We start from the raw sequence: 9,869 nt of genomic DNA on the forward strand, positions 1-9,869 counted from the left end.
ATGTCATTTCACACCCGTAAGACCTTTGTTCATCTTCGGAACACAAATTAAGATATTTTTGATAAAATCTGATGGCTTAGTGAGGCCTCCATTGACAGCAAAACACTTTCAAATGCCCAGAAAGTTACTAAAGACATATTTAAAACAGTTCATGTGACTACAGTGGTTCAACCTTAATGTTATGAAGTGACGAGAATACTTTTTGTGCACCAAAAAAACTAAATAATGACTTTATTCAACAATATCTAGTGATGGGCGATTTCAAAACACTGTGTTTCGGAGCACGTATCAAACTGCCAAAGTCACATGATTTCAGTAAACGAGGCTTCGTTACGTCAAAAGTGTTTTGAAATTTCAATGGTTCACCACTGGGGGGTGTGACTTTGTCAATTTGATACACGCTCCGAACCACTGATTCGAAACAAAAGATTTGTAAAGCTTCGAAGCTTCATGAAGCAGTGTTTTGAAATCGGCCATCACTAGATATTGCTGAATAAAGTCATTATTTATTTTTTTTGGCACACAAAAAGTATTCTCGTCACTTCATAACATTAAGGTTGAACCACTGTAGTCACATGAACTGTTTTAAACATGTCTTTAGTAACTTTCTAGGCATCTGGAAGTGTTAACTTGCTGTCAATGCAGGCCTCACTGAGCCATCGGATTTTATCAAAACAATCTTAATTTGTTTTCCGAAGATGAACGAAGGTCTTGCGGGTGTGGAACGACGCGAGGGTGTGTAATTCATGACAGAATTTTCATTTTTGGGTGAACTAACCTTTTAAACCCCAAACGTGTGTGTATGTGTGTGTGCATGAGAGAGAGAGAGAGAGAGAGAGAGAGACATCCACTCATCTGAAAGTGCTGCTGCCTCCTGTCCATTCTCTGTCCTCTGTCCATCTAGTCATTCCTTTCCTTTTTGAGTCATCATTCTCATTCAATGTGATTCAGAGCACTGTGACATCCTGTCTGTGTTCTGAGGCTTTCCCAGAGGCAGGTGGTCACCCAGAGAGCATTTCAAGACCGTAGGGCTCATCCTGTGTGTGGACAGGTCTTTATAAAGAAGAGCTGTCTGTCAGTGCGATCACTGTTTTCTGTTTTAGACCCCCTGTATCGTTCTCGGCAAGGCCACAGCATCACTGACCTGCATGGAAGGAGTGATTATATGGAGATGGACAGAAAAAGAAAAAAGCAGAGAAGTGACTTTGTATATACAGCTCAAACCACAGACACAATACAGATATTTCCCTAGCTTTAGGTCATCAACTATACAATACAAGAACTGTGTACTCATAAAGCAAAACAAAACTTTTGTAGAACATCTTCCACAGAAAAAGCTTGAAGAAACCTTATTTTAATCAATATTTAAAGACATATGACATGTTTAGTATATGCAACAGAATTTCTGGCATTATTTTGATTGCCTTTGAAAATGATTTCAATTCAATTGAAATCATTTGTTATTTAAGAAAGTTGTTACTCGTTTTGCAATGGAAGTAAAGCATTCTGGTGGTTTTAAAAGCCAAAATGTGGAGCTTGCATTTTTGTTTAAAACGCTGTTTTAAAATGAAATCGCACTAGTGTAAACGGGGTTTTAAAATGAAAACAATCCTCGTCTACACTGGTGTTTCCACAGTGTTTCAGAAATGATCTCCGTCTACACTACACGACCGAAAACGCATGTCACATGACCGTTCATGCACGCTGGGCATGCGCTTACAAGTGTAAACAGTTGCCTCTTGCACATGTAGGTAGCTGCAGTATTAAAAAAAAAATGCTGAGTTTAACAGGAAAATGACAACAAAGCCAGCAAAGATTGCAGTTCAGTCTCCATGTTATTGTTTACATGGTCATCAAGGATTCGCAGCGCAAACGTGGGAAGCCACGTCATCGTTTTCAAAAGTCTTTGTTTTGGTTCTGTTTATACTGAAACGCAACCCCGGCATTTACAAACTAAAACGGGGTCTGCGGCGTTTTTTGATAGTCTCCGTTTTCGAGGTTTGAAAACGTCAGCGTATTGTAAACGGCAGGTGCAAACGTAGTTCGGTCATGTAGTATAGACAGAGATAGTTTCTGAAAAGCTGTGGAAACACCAATGTAGATGAGGATGGTTTTCATTTTAAAACGCCGTTACACTAGTGTAAACGGGGCCTAAGAAAAGCGATTCACACTAGTCTAATGCTAAAACCTGGTTTACACTAGAGCGTTTTCGTTTTAAAACGCATAACTTTTGCTACTGTTGCGTCTGTTGTTTACACTATTACACTACACTGGTGTTTCCACAGCTTTTCAGAAACGATCTCCGTCTGTACTTTCAGTCCGTTCACACTGAAATGCAACCTCAGGGTTTTCAAACTAAAACGGTCTATGCAGCGTTTTAGTTTGAAAACACTGAAAAGCTGAAAAGCTGTGGAAACACCAGTGTAGACGAGGATCATTTTCATTTTAAAATGCCGTTTTAAAACAAAAACACAATAGTGTAAATGGGGCCTAAGTCTACTTAAAAAAGTGTGTATTTGAAAGTGTGTATTTTAACACTCACTTTGCCCAGTGAACTTCCTTTGCTGCAACTGTTTCCTTTTTTAAATCAAGAAGGAATTAGTCTGAATTATTTTCTGGGGTAATCGCTATTAAGATGCAAGTGCTGTTGATGGAGCTAAACTTGAACCTGAAACATTCCTTTAAGATAACTGTATATGAAAAGTTCAACTCGACTCAACTCATCTTCCATCGAAGCTAAAGGGTTAGGCCACGCTGATATAGGCAAAAATGGAAAAGAGAGGAAAGACACTGGTAATTGAGCTAGTGCCCCCCTGGAAGTGGATGGAAGAATAAAATGAGTTTCTATAAAAGCTTTTCTGTGGATCGTTTCACTCAAAAGTACATAAAAGCCTCCTCAAAGTTTCTTGCTTTTCTTGCCCTCAGCTGAAGTACTCCCGATGGATAGACACAGACACACACAGGGCTAACCCACTAGAATAAAAGTGTTGACCACTCGAGCAGGGACGCACACTCTGTCTGCACCCTAAAAACACAAACACATACGCATTCACATCTGCGTTCATGAAAAAATAACGCAGGTGTTCCATTCAGGCCTACTTGCTATCACTCTAAAACCCTTCACCTTAACCCTGGGTCATTAATAATGCTTCAGCTGTGAGGAAACAAGACTTAGTTTGCACTTACGAGATCAGAGTGTGCGAGCATACAAACAAACAGCCCGGTCAAAGATGCATTTTATCTTGTAGTCCTTCAGCAAAGCCTGACCTGTAAAGCAGTTGGCCAGAGTTTTTTTTAAAAAAAAGCATAAAAGTCTAAGCACATTTTATTTAGCATGGCTCCTTTTTTTTTACTTGCTGATATTGCTGTTATTCTCTCAAAAATAACCCCATAACCATCTGTATTAATTAAGATCAAAGAAGGACAGTACGTCAGCATGACTTGAATGCATTAATGCATATGGGCTGGTGTCTGTATGTCCAGATAGATAGATGTCTTTGGATGAGGCCGAGTGATGGATGGATTGACAAGGATGTTATGAATGTGAGGATTGAAAATGGCCTAAAATCTGTGGTGGATTGGTCTGAGTCAGTCATGGGAGTGAGGAGCAGATGAGTCACAGGCTGTCTGATTGACTCACCACGAGACTGCCCGTGCTTTGGCAAACACACGCTCAAGCATGTCAACATTACTGGTGCAAATGCCAGGCCTGATCCCCCTGCATACAGCCAATGTGTGGTGACAAGCTCTGACCACTCACTGTAGAGGCATTGTGGAGCTTTGAAAAACAGACATCATGATGTAACAGGCATGCAGTGAGCTTTAAACATGCTTGGACATTTAAGCGTATGTTATTGCATTAGTATATTTGTAGCAATAGCCAACAATACATTGTATGGGTCAAAATTATCGATTTTTCTTTTATGCCAAAAATCATTAGGATATTAAGTAAAGATCATGTTCCATGAAGATATTTTATAAATTTCCTACTGTAAATATATCAAAAATGTATTTTTGTGAGTGGATATACATTGCTAAGGACTTCATTTGGACAATTTTAAAGGCGATTTTCTCAATATTTTGACTTTTTTGCACCCTCAGATTCCAGAAATAGTTGTATCTCGGCCAAATATTGCCCTATCCTAACACAATATGCATCAATGGAGAGCTTATTTATTCAGCTTTCTGGTGATATATAAATCTCAATTTCATAAAATTGACCCTTATGACTGGTTTTGTGGTCCAGGGTCACACACACACACACACACACACACACACATACATACATACATTAGAGCCTGGTCTCATTAGAAAAACGTACCTATGGGAACATTTTCGCGAGTCGCAAAATACATACCAATATGTACTATCACTGCAGTTTCAATGTTGAAATGTCCACTGAATGGCGCTAAAAGCATGTTCATTATTTTGCCGGAACCAATGCAAAGTCAAAATATTTGTTTACAAATTGTGCACTTTGGTAAAAAGTCATAACATAATATTGCGCAAGGAGATGTAAAAAGTCTTTATCAATCCATAATCGTAACTGTGTATGAAAACGATGAAAAGCGCTTGCTGTTTTACTGCCTCTAGTGTTCATTTCTGTTGGAAACTGCAGTGATATGTAGCCTACGTAGCCTATTGGTACGTATTTTTGCGACTCGCGAAAACGTTACATTAAGTATGACCAAAATGTAGATAGTTTTTGGGCCGCTGTATCTGACTTTGACTGTTTCTCTGCCCTTCTCTCATTGTTCTGAGCCTCACAAGGTGACTGCAGGCCGGCACCCTGATGGCTGTTTCATGTAGAGCTGTAGACAGTTTTCGCCACGTTCCATAAACCCGCTTATTATTCAGCCGCCCAATGTGATTGTGCCTCGTTGTTTCCAGTGGAGAGGCAAACAGAGCTAAACTCTCTTCCCATAAACACCATCCATGCTGCTAAAACACGCATTTATACACATCCATCGATCAGAAGCAGGAATGTCTGGGGACACACGGCTCCACATTCACACGTACCCTTTTACATGCATGGCAGCCTCAGCCAATCTGGACAGGTGATGTGGCGTGACTGTTAGAACGCAGCTGGTGGTATGTGTGTGTAAGTGTGGTAAACGACTGGCATCCTGGAGGTTAGGCAAACAAAGATGTCAAGGAATGACACAGACCCATTATAGGAGGAAGTGAGGGGGAAAGACAGCGAGATGGAGAGAGAGCCATCAGTTGCTACGTAAACCAAGCAGCTTAGCTTCCCACTGCTTTGTCACCACAAAAACCAGAGATCTGTTTGAGGTAGATAGATGTCCTCAGAGAGCAATGTGAGATGTTATGTGTGTGTGTTTGAAGGCTTCCTATGCAAACACCAGCCTTAGTAAGTCTTAACAGTATCAAAACAGGCGTGTAAAGGAACCAACCACCGCACATTCGCAAAGGCCAGATGGCCAAGATGCTCTGGCCAAAGAAATGTAAAAAAAAAAAAAGTCTCTCCAGCTTTCCTACCAGCTGTGTTGTAATAAAACACATTTATATCATGATGGCTGTACCATCCCTGTAGTGCGCTTCCAGAATGCTCTATTCATGTGGCAGTATGGTACACTGGGCAGAAAAAGCTGATTCCTGCTGGCACTACAGTCTGTCAAACCCTAATTCACCATTTTGTTGAAATAGCATCCATTTCTAATAGAAAATAGTATTATACTCCCCATAGTATTATTATTATTATTAATAGCAGCAGCAGCAGCAGCATTATCAGTTATTATTATGTGGTTTTCCTGAATACTTGATCCTGATTGGTCAGTTTTGGCATTGATATTTGATATTTAACTTTTTAATATTTTATTAGTATTAGTATTATTCTAAATATAAAACATTATTTTATATTTATTTTTCTAGCCTATATTTATTTTTGTATATTTATACTTAATTTTTATATTATATTTCACCATGGCAACGAATGCTACTTTCATGTTGCTTGTATCACTCTCTATTTTTATATCAATACAAGTTATAATAGTTAATAAGGGCGACTGTAGTAAAAATGGCGGTAACATTTTATAATAAGGTTCCATTTGTAAACATTAGTTAAAGGGTTTGTTCACCCAAAAATGAAAATTCTGTCATTAATTACTCACCCTCATGTCGTTCCACACCCATAAGACCTTCGTTCATCTTCGGAACACAAATTAAGATATATTTGATAAAATCTGATGGCTCAGTGAGGCCTCTATTGACACCAAGATAATTAAGTCTTTTGTTTCGAATCAGTGGTTCGGAGCGTGTATCAAACTGCCAAAGGCACGAACCATTGAAATGTCTAAACATTTCGAAACACTTTTGACGTAACGAAGCCTTGTTTACTGAAATCACGTGACTTTGGCAGTTTGATACGTGCTCCGAACCACTGATTCAAAACAAAAGATTCGTAAAGCTTCGAAGCTTCATGAAGTAGTGTTTTGAAATCACCCATCACTAGATATTGTGGAATAAAGTCGTTATTTAGTTTTTTTGGTGCGCAAAAAGTATTCTCATCGCTTCATAACATTAAGGTTGAACAACTGCAGTCACATGAACCATTTTAAATATGTCTTTAGTAACTTTCTGGCCATTTGAAAGTGTTAATTATCTTGCTGGCAATAGAGAACTCACTGAGCCATCGGATTTTATCAAAAAATATCTTAATTTGTGTTCCGAAGATGAACGAAGGTCTTACGGGTTTGAAACGACATGAGGGTGAGTAATTAATAACAGAATTTTCATTTTTGGGTGATTAACCCTTTAACTACATTAACTTCATTAGTCAATGTAAAATATTTCTAAAACATTTAATAATCTTAGTTAATGTTAATTATATTTACTCATACATTATTAAAATCAAAATATGTTAAGTGTATTTAATCGACCTGCTAACATCAACTAAAAATCCCAACTTGAATATGAATAAATATTGTAACATATAATGCTCATTGTTAATGTTAGTTATTGTGTTATCGAATGTTATGGGCACCCCCACCCCCAAATATGATTGCAATAAAGTTTTACTTGAATCTTAATTTGTCAGTCGCTGATTGATTTGCGATGCAGAGTGTCAGCTTTGTGTCGTGGTCTATTGGTCTTGACCAGCTGACTGTGCATTATCACAAATTTTAGCCTATTTCTCCACCTGTGTATTGTTTTCACTCTTCAAATCCTTTCCGTTCTCTGTTTATGGGTATTTGTATAGAATGAAATATGACCCTCACTCAGCCTCCACCGTAGTCACTATGGCACGTCGCACATCAGTATGCGGATATGACCTGTGCAGTTGTGCGGTCAGCGGTGAGGTGATCTCGCCACCTTCGTAAATCCTGTCCTGCTGTCCCCAGCTTTCTCCTCTGCCGTCAACCTGCAGCCCACGGGAGCCGTTAATGGAATGTCAAATCAGAAGCGGGCTGAACGGGTGACAGAGTAGTCAATAAGGCTGGGATGTTCCGTCTGGTTGAGGTCGCGGCCACCCTGTCTGTGCCCTTGTTGCTTCTAACAACAAAACATGGAATAATTTAGCTTTTCTGGGTTGGAGACGGGTTGAATTATATAAAGTCACAACACTGACAAGGATCACTCTTTGCTATGCAACATAAGGTATGTTTGCATGCACTGATTTTCGTCAGTCAGAATGAATCCAGTCCTATTTCAGATTTCGAAAATAGCAGTTTATAAGAAACATAAACAATTCAATCCAACTCACATTTGTTTTCATGTGCACTGCATGTATTTCTAACAAAACTTATGTGCATTCTCAGCAGTCAGGAATGGTTGCTTTATATATTAGAGTTCATCTTCATGGACCGCTTGAATTTAAGAGATTTTTTTTTTTTTTTTAGCAAATACATGCTCCTCCACTGACCAGTTTGGAAGATGAGAGACATAAAAAGTATGTTAACATAACATATTTTTGAATCAGATATAGAAAATAGTCAGTTTAAAGTGTTTACATGCTTATTTTTCCCCTGTTATTTAAGTCTGCAACACCAGCATTCGGATCAAGTTCACTTGGTGTATAACATGAAGGCTTTTCACTCTGATTAAGCCATAAGTCTGATTATAAACAGATTATTAGTATGGGTTTGTATCATAAGTTTGTATTTCCACCGCAGGAACTTTCCTCAGGAACTAGGAACTTTGGGGTGGTACTCAGTGGTGTTTGACCGCAGGAACCAGGGTCTAAATGGGTAAAAAATTCCCCTTCTAAAAGTACCTGCTCACTAGGTAGTACAAATTGTTCCAGGTAATTTTTGTGGAAATGTGGCTATAAACTGTAAAAAAACATGGACGACGCAACTCCACTCTCTTCCATTGTAGAAAAATGAAGCTGCCAATGTCTCAATATGGCGCTGACATCTTGTGCTGATTCGGGACCTGAGTCTGCGCAGTAGTGAACACAGGACCCGATTCTGCTATCAAGGCCCCGCCCACACTTTCGCAGAATCGTTTAGTACAGATTACTGCAGAACAACTCATTATGTCGGTGTGAAATAAACGGTTATGGAAATGTAGAAATTAAAGTTAAAGCTCCAATCTCCTCCTGAAAATCCCAAAAAAAGCCCTTGGTGCCTCAGTGACTACTTCCCTCAGAGAAGCTGTCAATCATGAAGTCACACCCCAGTTTCTATAGCATCAAATGACTAACTAAAAAAATGAACACTTGAACTTACATCAGCATGATAAAAACTACATAAACTGACAAAAAACATCTTTTTGTGTAGTATAATTGTTTAGTTTGTCTTATGTCTCATTAAATTACATGGAGAGGGCGGGGTTTATGACCTATACTGGGACCAACCACCTGGGGGCGATCAAGACTCTTTGGCTTCATTTTTTGGGACTTATGTGGCACTCTTGGTTTGTATAAACATAGCTTCATCCTGAAAAATTCATCCTGGAACCTCAGTTGGACTCTTCCTTGGCCCATGTGTGTTTGACCCCCCTCCTCTAATGCAATTTAACAGTAGCAGGCTTTGGGACAAGTGATCCCCCAGTCGTCAAAGCCTCCTGGGGATTTAATAATTGTTGAAAATCACACAGATAAAAGGGAGCTTTTGCAGACTCTGTGCTGTGCTATGTGATCTTCAGACACTCCCAGACTTTCATTCCTTTAGCACCTCTCTTTGTTTCACTGTCAGATCAGTCATTCGGTTTGATTCTGTATTCACATTTAACTCCACTTCATCACCAACCACAACTGAAACTTTTTACTCTGAATTATAGATGATAACTTGTAAAATGCTCAGTGAAACTGTGTACATTTTTACAAAACGCTGAGGTGATTTATCATCAACCTTGCTGTTTTATTGTTTTCACGTTCTCAGTCTGCGACTTTGAAGGTTAAAAGAGGACTGAGCTGAATGTGTGCTTACGCACGTCTGAGGATGACCATCACTCAAAGTCACCTGCTTCTGTTTATTCTCAGTGCCGGAGAGTCTGGGGTCAGTGCCATCAGTGTTATGTATTAGTTCCTGTGTCCATGTTAAGGAAACTCAATAGAATATGTTTAAATAATGCATCCTGAAAGGCCAGAGGTTTGCATGTATTGTCAGAATGACGACATGATCCCTGCCTCCAAGTGTCAGAAAGTGTTGTAGATCCTGAATGATAATATTCCTGCTTGCTTTTGATGAATTATTTAAGCAAAAATTGTTTTGCAAACAAAACATATTTGTGACTGACAAACAGAAAGAGAAGCTTACCTCTCTGGACAATTTTGATGCATAACTAATGAAAAAAAATAAATAAATAAAAAAAATAAATTATATATATATATATATATATATATATATATATTATTATGTAACCTTTAAGCCATCATGTTTTCAAAAGAACTGTTTTATCAAAAA

This window comes from Ctenopharyngodon idella, chromosome 14, assembly GCF_019924925.1.
Source record: "Ctenopharyngodon idella isolate HZGC_01 chromosome 14, HZGC01, whole genome shotgun sequence".
NCBI classification, from domain to species: Eukaryota; Metazoa; Chordata; class Actinopteri; order Cypriniformes; family Xenocyprididae; genus Ctenopharyngodon; species Ctenopharyngodon idella.